This window comes from Neovison vison, chromosome 2 (assembly GCF_020171115.1).
Source record: "Neovison vison isolate M4711 chromosome 2, ASM_NN_V1, whole genome shotgun sequence".
In the NCBI taxonomy this organism is placed as follows: Eukaryota; Metazoa; Chordata; class Mammalia; order Carnivora; family Mustelidae; genus Neogale; species Neogale vison.
The window spans coordinates 125,688,329-125,700,694 of record NC_058092.1 but is presented as its reverse complement, the minus strand read 5'-3'; the positions used below and the strand labels follow the sequence as shown (position 1 = coordinate 125,700,694).

Here is a 12,366-nt window from a genome sequence, read left to right as displayed (position 1 = left end):
TCACAATAAGCAAGACAGGACAACAGTCTGGGGATGCACTGACAGATGAACGGATCAAAGAAAAAGTGGGAGATACATAACTGAGACCATGTGACACACACTCTAGACACAGACAAACACGACGGGGAACCCCTCATCCCTGGGATGAAGGAAAGCCTGCCGTCTGCAGGAACACGGATGATGCTAGAGGGCCTTCTGCTACTGAAGTAAGCCACACAGAGACAGACTGACACTGCATCCTATCACTTACAGATATTCTAAAAATATTTTTTTTAACTGAACCCATAGAAACAGAAAGTAAAAAAGTGGTTACCAGGAGCTCAGGGGTGAGTAAAATAGGGAGACACTGGCAAAAAACTATCAATTATAAAATGAGTGAGGTCTGGGTATATATTATATACACTGGTGACTACAGATGACAACACCATCACGGGGAGGTGACAGACGTGTTAACTCAATGGGGTAGTGGGGCAATGGGAAAGCTGTCGGTAATGTACACAAACACCAAGTGATCAAACTGCACACTTTGCTATCTTACGATTTCCTAATTATACCTCAATGCAAGAGAAGATAGACAACAGATAAACAGATTACAGAAAAAGAAGTGAGCTTCAAAGAGAAATTAGAGAATCAATTCCATTTACTATAGCACCAAGAACCATAAGATACCTGGGAATAAACCTAACCAAATAGGTAAACCTAACCAAAGAGGCAAAGAGGTAAAGTACTCGAGGTACTACAGAACACTCATGAAAGAAATCAAAGAAGACACAAAAAGATGGAAGAGCATTCCATGATCTTGAGTCGGAAGAATAAACATTGTTAAAATGTCTATACTGCCCAGAGCAATCTATACTTTTAATGCCATTCTGATCAAAATTCCACCAGTATTTTTCAAAGAGCTGGAGCAAATAATCCTAAAATTTGTATGGAATCAAAAGAGACCCTGACTTGCTAAAAAAAAAAAATGTTGAAAAGCAAAAATAAAACTGGGGCCATCACGTTACCTGATTTCAAGCTTTACTACAAAGCTGTGATCACCAAGACAGCATGGGACTGGCATAAAAACAGACACATAGACCAGTGGAACAGAGTAAAGAGCCCAGATATGGACCCTCAACTCTATGGTCAAATAATCTTCGACAAAACAGGAAAAAATATACAGTGTAAAAAAGATAGTCTTTTCAGTAAATGGTGCTGGGAAAACTGGACAGCTATATGTCCATTCTCTTCGACCATTCTCTTACACCGTTCACAAAGATAAACTCAAAATGGATAAAAGACCTCAACGTGAGACAGGAATCCATCAGAATCCTAGAGGAGAACATAGGCAGTAATCTCTTCAATATCAGCCACAGCAAGTTCTTTCAAGTTATGTCTCCAAAGGCAAAGGAAACAAAAGCGAAAATAAACTTTTGGGACTTCATCAATATCAAAAGCTTCTGCAAAACAAAGGAAACAGTCATGAAAACAAAGAGGCCACCCACGGAATGGGAGAAGATATTTGCAAATGACAGTACAGAAAAAGGTTGATATCCAGGATCTATAAAGAACTCCTCAAACTCAACACACACAAAACAGATAATCATGTCAGAAAAGGGGCAGAAGACATGAACAGACACTTCTCCAATGAAGACCTACAAATGACTAACAGACACATGAAAAAATGTTCATCATCATTAGCCATCAGGGAGATTCAAATCAAAACCACACTGAGATACCACCTTGCACCAGTTAGAATGGCCAAAATTAGCAAGACAGGAAACTGTGTGTTGGAGAGGATATGGAGAAAGGGGAAACCTCTTACACTATTGGTGGGAAAGCAAGTTGGTGCAGCCTCTTTGGAAAACAGAGTGGAGATTCCTTAAGAATTTAAAAATAGAGTTTCCCTATGACCCTGCAATTGCACTCCTGGGTATTTACCCCAAAGATACAGAAGTAGCAAAAAGAAGGGCCATCTGTACCCCAATGTCCATAGTAGCAATGGCCATGGTCACCACACTGTGGAAAGAACCAAGATGACCTTCAATGAACGAATGGATAAGGAAGATGTGGTCCATATACACTATGGAGTATTACACCTCCATCAAAAAGGATGAATACCCAACTTTTGTAGTGACATGGACAGGACTGGAAGAGATTATGCTGAGTGAAATCAATAAGACAGAGAGAGTCAATTATCATATGGTTTCACTTACTGTGGAGGATAAGGAATAACACAGAGGACATGGGGAGATGGAGAGAAGGGAGTTGAGGAAAATTGGAGGGGGAGACGAACCATGAGAGACTGTGGACTCTGAGTGACAATCTAAAGGTTTTGGAGGGGAGGTGGGTGTGGGCTTGAGTGACCCTGGTGGTGGGGATTAAGGAGGGAACATCATGCATGGAGCACTGGGTATGGTGCATAAACAGTGAATTCTGGTACACTGAAAATAATTTTAAAAATTAAAAATTAAAAAAAGTGAGCTTCAAGAGAGATTACAACTGAGAATTTTTTTTAAAAATCTGTAAATGGTCTACAAAGTGAATATAACATCAATTTATGAAAATATGAATCTTGCTTACATTATCAAGGCATGTTCATGTCAGGTTCTAAACCAACAAGCTTCTGTGGATTAAATTTACTCACCCTTAATTTATGCTAATTATCCCCTTTATTTATTTGCTTAAAAAACATAAAAAGAAAAAGAGTGTAAGAAAAAAACAGGAACAAAGAACAACAAATAGAACACAGTAACAATATGGTGTATAAATTAATTGACTATATTAACAAACACTTTGAATGTCCATGGTTTAAATATACCAATTAAAAGACAGAGATTATCAGAGTGGTTCAAAAACAAAGACCGAGGACATTGGGAGTGTATGTGCTCTGGTGAGTGCTGTGAAGTGTGTAAACCTTGCAATTCACAGACCTGTACCCCTGGGGATAAATATTCATATGTTTATAAAACAATAAAAAATTAAAAATTAAAAAAAAAATCTAAGACTGAACTAGGTGCTATCTCTAAGAAACTCCAAATACACTGACGGGGCACCCGCCTGGCTCAGTCAGAAGAGTGTGCAACTCTAGATCTCAGGGTCATGAGTTCAAGCCCCACATGGGGTATACAGATTACTGAAATATTTTTTAAGTTAATAATAAAATGAACAAATAGATACACTGATATTTAGAATTTAAAATAAATGGACAGAGACAGACATACGATGCTAACACTGATCCAAAAAAAGCAGGAGTAACTTGTTAATTTCAGACAGAGCAGACTTCAGAGGAAGGAAGTTATCAGAGATAAAAAGGGGCATAACCTAATGACGAAGGGGTCAATTCTCCAACAAGACTTTATACACCCTAACAACAGAGCACCATGTGTGAGGGGAAAAAAAGAGAGCTGCAAGGAGAGAGAAGAAGCCGGTGGCCCTGTCCCAGAGAACAGATCCAACAGGCAGAAATTCTGCAAGGACATGGTGAACTCACCACCACCATCTACCGGGATGTGCTGCACATCTACAAACCGCTTCATCCAAGGGCAGAATACACCACCTTCCCAGCCTCCAGGAGCACTCTCTGTAAGATACATTCTGTCCTTCTCAGGCTCCCACAGAGCGCTCTCCAAGAGACATGCTCTCTCCTGCCCGGGCACCCATGGAACATCTCCAAGAGACACGTTCTCTCCTTCTTGCGTCCCCACGGAGAGCTCTCCAAGAGACACACCTTCTGGGCCATAAAACACATCTTCACAAATGTAAAAGAAGAGAAATCATAAAATGTCTGCTCTCAGACCACAGTTTTAACAAAGTTAAACTTGAAATCAAGAACAGAAAGATAGCTGGATAATCAAACAACAGTGGATAAATGAAAAAAGTATTTCTAAAAAAAAACAAATACAGGATCAAAGAAGAAATCTCTGTAGAAATTTTAAAAATATTTTGAATGTCGCCAAACCCTTTGTGCATTAACTGATAGAGTCATGTTTTATCTTGTAAACTGTTCATATGTTAATGTAGATTACACAGATTATTTTTTAATATGACAGAGATAGAGAGACAGAGAGAGGGGGGACACAAGCAGGGGAGTGGGAGAGAGAGAAGCAGGCCTCCCACTGGGCAGGGAGCCCCACAGGACCCTAGGATCATGACCCGAGCTGAAGCCAGATGCCCAACACCTGAGCCACTACCCAGGCATCCCCCACAGATTCATCTTTAAATAGTGAACCAGCCTTCAATTCCAAAGATAACCTCTTCTCTGTTAGAATGTTATTCCATTTTTTAAAATATTTTATTTATTTATTTGACAGAGAGAGATCAAAGGTAAGCAGAGAGGCTGGCAGAGAGAGAGAGAGAGAGAGAGAGAGGGAAACAGGCTCCCTGCTGAGCAGAGAGCCCGATGTGGGACTCGATCCCAGGACCCTGAGATCCTCATTTTATAATGACCTGAGCCGAAGGCAGCGGCTTAACCCACTGAGCCACCCAGGTGCCCCCAGAATGTTATTCCTTTTGTGTACTGCGGGGTTACACTTGCTAGTACTCCTGAGGACTTCTGCATTGATGAACAAGAGTTACTGGGTTGGGTTTTTGGTTAGGATTTGGTATTCAGGTCATGCAGGTCTCACCAAGAGAGCTGGGAAGTCTGTCCTCTTCCATTTTCTGAAAGACACTCTTCAGATACGGTGTTATTCTTTCCTAGAATGTTTTCATACATTTCACCAGTGAAATAATTTAGGGCTACAGATTTCTCTTCAGTAGGTCTTCAACTGTAAGTTCAATATCTTTACTAGTTATTTCATTATTCAGGTTAACTACTTCATAGTGGGTTAATATGGAAGGTTGCAGTTTTCAGAAGAATGGATGTTTTCATCTAAATTTCTGAAGCTGTGTCTGGGGGGAGAGAGCCAGAGGAAGAATAACAATGAACTCAAAACCAGCTCAGTGTACTTCAAACCCTGGTCTTCCTTCACAGCCTTCCTGCTCCTATATGTCGTTCCAAGTCCTGCAACAGCGTCTCCCTGAGCCCTGTCTTGGACCGAAAGCTGCATTACATGGAACAGACAGGGTGGGGTGTGCTTTACTCCATCTTACCAGGAACTAAAGCAAGGTCATGGCTACATATGATTTTCTTTTGTAATTTATGCATTGGAGAGACAGAGAGCCTGAGTGCACAAGGAACAGGGGAAGAGGAGGAGAGAGTCTCAGGCAGACTCCACGCTCAGCAGGGAGGCCAGTGCAGGGCTCGGTCTCGGAACCCTGAGATCACAACACGAGCCCAAACCGAGTCAGACATTTAACCGAGGGCACCAGTATGTATGATTTTTTAAAAACAAAGCTGGATTCATGTTGTAGCTGTTTTTTTGTGCCTTTTTTTTTTATTCCACCAACCTATGGCTTTTCTCTAAGATTATTACAAGTTGAAGGTGTACAGACCAGTGATTTGGTTTACATACATCGTTAAACGATTACAACAGGGTTATCTATCACCTCCTACCGAGACATTGAAAAGATAGAAAAACTTCACCTTGTGATAAAAACTCTTAGATCTCCTGGGATCGAGCCCTGCATCAGGCTCTCTGCTCAGCGGGGAGCCTGCTTCCCCCTCTCTCTCTGCCTCCCTCTCTGCCTACTTGCGATCTCTGTCAAATAAATAAATAAAATCTTAAAAAAATAGTTAAAAACAATCCTTAGATCTATAGCTGACCTTGGGACAAGCAAGGATTAAGACACTGACATCCCACACAGTCAAAAATCCACTCAGAACCTTTGACTCCCTGAAAACTAGATTTCTAATAGGCTACTCTGACCTGAAGCCTTAACAGGAGCATAAACAGTCAACAGACATTTTACGTTATTTGTACTGTGTATTGCGTTCTGACAAAGTAAGCTAGAGAAAAGAAAATGTTAAAATCATAAAACACTGTCCTATATTTATAAAAAAAAATCCCATGTATAACAGAGCCCACAGAGTTCAAACCCATGTTTTTGAAGTTCAACGGTCCTCTGGTAAGACTGTCTCATGCATCTCACAGCAGTGTCACTGGGGTTGCCACACTGTATTTGATGGCCTCAGTGTTCACCTGTGTGGTACCTGAAAGTCTGTACCTTTCAACCACAGTCCTCCAATTTTTTCTCCCCTCACCCTACCTCCTTCCACTAACCACAAATTTGATCTTTTTTCTAGGAGTCTGGTGGGTGAGTTTTGTTTTGCTGGTTTTAGATTCCACGTATAAATGAGACCATAAAATATGTCTCTGTCTGACTTACTTCACTTAGCATAATTCCTTCAAGGTCCGTCCACATCATGGATGGCAGGGCGTCGTGGCTCATGGCCATCTGGCACAAAATAGAAGACAGTACCCTGACAATCACCAGGTGGTTTCATTCAGCACGACAGCCATGGCTTTCCCCAAGATGTTCTGCTCACAACAGCACCTCCAGATCCAGTTCACACCCCTCCATGGAATCTGCACTTCCCTGGCACAATCTACGGCCATCCCACATGGCCCAGCACCCATCCACGGCCATCCTGCATGACCCAGCGGCCATCCACGGCCATCCCCCGTGGCCCGGTGCCCCTTACTAGCAGGCAGGTCCCCATCCACTTGGACAACAGCACGTCCACCATCTCTGGCAGCACCACATCCGCCACCTTCTGCTTGAACACAGTGATGATGTCGGCAAAGCCATTCTGCATGGCCAGCTGCCCTGTGTGCTGGGCCATCTCACTGGCTTCCACTGCATACATCTGCATGTCACAGAAGGACCATCAGCAAGAGTCCCACCCACAGAGCAGGCTGGCATCCACTCTCCCTGGGCCCAAGGCTCCAGCCAAGCCAGAGGCAGCCTCAAAGAAAACAGCAACAGAAGGAAAGAGGTGTGCTGGATAGCAGGGACAGATCTCCAACACGAGCCCAGACAAGGGAGGTACCTCCCATCTTAACTCCACCTTCTGCCTAAAACAGATGGGGACTGCCGGAGGACAGAAGAGTCTGCATGCACACCAGGTACCCGTCGCAGAGGCCCTGTGGGTCAGACACTGTGACCCAGCTCCCATACACACAGCCACATACTCCGGAGTTTCCCACACAACCCTGAGAATGGTCGGACTTTAAGGGTACCAGCGGCTGAGATGGCTTCAAGCCCAGGTTGTCACTGGAAGGTCCTGAGTGTTACGTTTTTGTTCTGATAGCATCTTAATTCCAGTGATCACTGTCCTGCAGTTTCCCATATAAACTAGAATTTCACCCACCTGTGTCAGGGGCATTTCAGAGGCTTCAACTCTGGGGCCTCACACATGCTCTGCAGGGAAGAGGAGAAGGGACCCCAGCATGCATCATGGAGAGAGGTCTGTCCTGTCCCTGCCAGGTGGTCCTTGCTTGGTGCAGGGATAACACATGGATAACACATGGACAGGGATAACACAGGGATAATGCTTGTGACCTACACAAGCGGCCCAGCCCCAGCACACAGACACGTGTTCCTCTAGCTGATAAGCATGTTACAAAAAACATCCGACCGCACGCAACTCTGATATTCTCTGCTCTATTCTACTCTACTCGGTGCTGCTGTTGACTAAGCAGGCCGAGGTCATGACAGCCGACAAGCTCAGCCCACAAGAACACATTGCCCATTTCACCAACATGATGCCTTTGCATGCGAATGACACGTCCCCAGACTCAGCTTGAAGCTACTGAAGGAGAGCTGTTTCTTACTCATGGCTTTAGGCTGCACATAGTGGGCACAAAAGAGGCTGATGATCCCCATTCTTCAGCCGACATCAAGAATCACTTTATTGTTCAGGGATTCTTTATTTTGCATGATAAATTGTGGTATTTAGTTGTCCGCGGCTGGTCTCCCAACATTTCCAAGTGAAGTTTCTAGAGGAAATACACATTAGGAATCACTGCCTATAATATGAACTGTGCTGAGCTCTGGTTTAAGAAGGAATATCAGAGTCTGAGCTAATAATCCCCTTGAGCCCACCACACATGCCTAAAAATACAAGCAAAAAAGAAAAAAAAAACACAAATCCCGAAGACCTAAATATGCTGGCGTATAAAAACACAACAGTGAAGAAATGAAATGGAATTTTCTGGAATCCTTTCAGTTCAGTGTGATGCTACCTACGGCTTCACCCTATATCTCCCCAAGAGCCGGATGAACACACAGGCAGGTAGACCACTCAGGAAGTGGAGCAGACACTGCCCTCCTGACCACTGTTCCCACAGGAGACAGGAGGAACCACCAAATTCCCCACCAGTTATCACTTGGCCAAGTATCCACCAAGAGAGATGCCAGAGGAGGCTCACTGGCCCCTCATGAAACTAGAGCTCTGGAGGGAGCTGACGAACCCACAAGGGTGAGCTCAAGGTCTCCAGCCATGTCCAGAGGGAGGAAAACACATGAAACCCAAGATAACATAACACCCCATGGGAATCACGCCAATCCCCAGAGAAAAAAAAGAAAGGCTCCTCCAAATGGTTCATGAAATCATGGGTGGAAGTCAGAGCCCAGAAGGGCTGCACTCACAACACTGGCCCCCACGCCCAATTTTTCAGGTTTCGAGCTACAGAGCACCCAGTGTAGATATAGTTTGGCTGCAAGGCAGACACTGAAGCTACCCAGACCTTGTCAGCACAGATAGGAAGTCTGCACAGGGCCTTCATGAGCCCATGAGTGTCACAAAGACACTCAGCACTGAGAAACAAAAGACTGAGGGTCAGAGGAGACACAATCAATATTCAGCCATCCCACCTGAATAGTCCACCTTGACAGAAAGTCAGAACTAGGTTGCTAAGGTGTACATATAAGCTGACAAAAATAAAAAGAAAAATGAGCAAATTATATGAAAGTTTACCAAAAAGAAGAAGAAATAGAAAAGGCCAACAAAATATAGAAGATGACCAATCTGACTTTAAAAATGGAAATCAAAATCAAGAAATACCATGTTTCACCTTTAAGATGAGAGATCTGTATTTACTTTAGCGATGTGTGGTTGGGAAACGAGGATTCATGTACACTGGTGGTATACAATTGCCAATCTTTCTGGAGGGGAAACTGGCAAAACCCGCCAAAGTGAAAAAATGCATACACCCTACAAATTTACCCAAGAGAAATTCTAGCAGAAGTTTAGCAAGATTTCTATAAGAGAAAACCCATTAGAGCACTGCTTGTCGTGGGGCAAAGCTGTTATTCAAGCAAACCACCAATAGGGCCTTTTTAAAATCAATAAGATACTCTTGATAGTCTGAAAGCTCTACAGATGCCTGAGTGCCTCAGTTAGGCATCTGCCTTCAGCTCGGATCATGATCCCAGGGTCCTGTGATCGAGTCCCACATCGGGCTCCCTGCTCCACAGGAGTCTGCTTCTTCCTCTGCCCACTGCTCCCCCTGCCTGTGCGTGCTCTCTCTTCCTGACAAATCAGTAAGTAAATAAAATCTTTCAGAAAAATAAGTCTGAAAGCTCTAATCGTATACATACATCAAGGGGTTTTCCTTCACTGTAACACGTTGAACCATGAAATGGGACACACCTACCAAGAACGTACATGAGAAAGGGCCCTGCAGCTTGTGGGTTACACAGAGAACACTCCTGCAATGACAGCAGATGCCTGCCGGCACCCCACACCATCCCAGCCCGGCCCTGCAGCCAGGAAAGCCAATATCACCGAGCGCGGAGAGGGACGCCACAAGTGCTGGGCCGGCTCAGTGCTACTCACTACCAGTCCACCATGGCGGACTCTGAAAGGAAGCAGGTTTACTACCCCCGCAGGAGGAAGATCTTCTCTTGGCCTAGCAACAGTCCAGCCAATGAGAAACTGCCGCACTTTGCCAATGAAAAGCCGCCGCCGCCCTCCAGAGGGCGTTCCTTCCACACAGCCCCACCCACTCCCCCTTCCTAACTAAAAGCCTCCTGGCCTTGGTTCTCCAGACCGGCCTGCAGTTCCCCACGGGGTGCTTGTCCTGCCCTGCGGTTCCTCCACCTCTCCCAAGAAGCCCACTTTGTTGGTACGGCCGTTATTTTTAAGGCTTCTGCCACCAGACGCCTTGGCAACAGGAACCACCATCCTGACTCCCAGAGAACGAGCTCCCTGGTCGCTTCCCTTCATAAACATCTTCCGACACTGCATTTAACTTTACATAACTGAATCAAAAGTTATTCTTTCATGTCTTGCTTCTTTCACCCAACATCCTGTCTGTGATGTTTATTCAGCACGCATCAGTTTTTGTCTAGCTTTAAGATGTAAACAGGGTCTACCTAGACCATACAGTTATGGGTCTTTGTCCTAACTGGGGAAAAACTTTAAAAAAACTAATAAGCTATTTATTTATTTAGAGTTATTATTGTTGGTTTATGTAACATTTTTGTATTTTATTTTTAAAATAAAATGTGTTACTTTATTTTAAATATTAAGAAAAGTTCATCATCTTTGTTCAGATAACATCTCTAAACCACCATGGGACACTCCAGCCCACCACATGATTTTGTAGGGTCTGCCAGCTAAGAATCGCTTTCACATTTTTTAATTGGTTAGGGTAAGGGTTTGCTCATTTCCTCATGGTCTTACAGCCACTCCCGCACCACGATGGCAGAGCCGAGGAGCCACACGCCCTGCTGAGCCAAAGAAAACTTCTGTGCACCCTTTGCTAAGCCATGAAGAGGAGCAGCCCAGCTGAAGCTAACTCGAAAGCTGAGGCAGGAAACTGCCACCTCCATAGCCCCAGCCGTACCAGCGTTCCATAGCTGCCAAAGTACTCCTCGTCCTGCCACGTGTCCTCAGGGTCACAATCCTCCAAGTGCTTCCTGAGGTGGTTTGCAAGTACATACCCACAGCAGCCCGTGTGCTCGTCCCACCATCAATCAGCAGTTGTCTGCCTCAGGATGAGAATTTTTTCTCCTCTCAAAAAGCTGAGCTGGATAAAAACATATAAAGAAGTCAAAATTCAAGAAAAACCTGTAGTTGGTATTTCAATAGTGGCTCAGTGATAACCCCCCCACCATTGGGGCCCAAATCAGCTATTTTAAAAGACTCAATGGGTAATTACACAAACTCACAATTTCTGAAAATGATACCAACATTGAAAGACTTTAGTGGAATATCTACATGAAAGAAAGCACAGCATAACTGATATTTTTTAAAGGAAAGATTAAAAATTTTTGATCAACTTAAGACAGAATTTCTCTATCGCCTCTTTGCTATAACTCGGCTATGTGGCAGCTGATTCACTTACTGGAGTAGAAAAAACTACATTCAAGTCAGTATCTTTTTTAAAGTTCTATTTATTTGAGAGAGAGAGAGTGGGAGTGGGAGGAAGGCCAGAGGGAGTGGGAGAGAGGACCTACAGCAAACTCCCCACTGAGCACTGAGCATGGAGCCCAGTGCTGAACTTGACCTCACAACCCTGAGATCATGACCTGTGCTGAAATCAAGAGGCAGATGCTTATCCATCTGAGCCTCCATCTTCAAGTCGGTATTTTTATTTTATAGCCTTAATGTTTATTAACTAGAATAGGTTCTAAATCAAGGTTTCTAAAAAGAAACTGCAACAGGTGCTTCCTTCCCCCATTCCTCACCCAGGTATCTTTCACCTAAGGCTTGGCATCAGAATCTGTTAGTCTGGGAAAAGAAGGATCACTCACAGATCTCATTTGGCTCTAAACATCTGAATACTTCTTTACTTAACTTTGGTATGACTTATTCAAAATTCTTATCTGATTCTGTCATCTAGCATGCCATTTAGCCAAATCCATAAAACATGAACCCAAGGTCCGAGGCCCCTGCCTGTAAGCAAGTGTGTAGGGTTACCTGCGTCTGGTCAGCGCAGAATAGTCTGCAATGGCCATGAACTCTTCTTGCTGCACACCCTCCTGGAGCTGCTCCCGGTCACCACACTCCACGTGACCTTCTCCCTCCCGCTCAAAAGTAAGGGAAGAACAGAGGATGACTGTGGGGCTTCTCTCCGTGTCCATCCTAACAACCTGTAACCTTTGGTTACCAGGAAGGTTTCAAATGAAGAGCCACGTGACCATAGTTAATCACAAAATTTGGGTCATCTTCACCAGCAGGATCGAGGGATCTCACTCTTACTCCACTTCTCCTTTTCGTCTCTAGTACAAAATTACTTGCATCCTAAGAAGTACATCAAATAAGTAAGAAAAAGGCACTTTTAGTGTCTACTTGGTGACTGATGCTTATCACCAGCAACTCCTTCTGAAAGTGGTGACTGGCCCCAAGAGAAAGAAGACCTGCTTCTAGGCCTCATGCTCTCTGGACCTCTACAGACTGGAGGACAGAACTGGGCAAACTTCCAGAAGGTGCCAGGGGCCAGGCCCAACTCTCATGGTCTGACTTGGACAGCAAGTCTGCTCATATAGACT

At 44.1% G+C, this 12,366-nt stretch overlaps 1 pseudogene; it reads right to left on the bottom strand.

Annotated features, from left to right (window-relative positions):
* The window catches only part of LOC122899211, a 28,028-nt pseudogene extending 16,070 nt beyond the window's left edge, over positions 1-11,958 (bottom strand).
* Between the last annotated feature and the right edge of the window lie 408 nt (positions 11,959-12,366).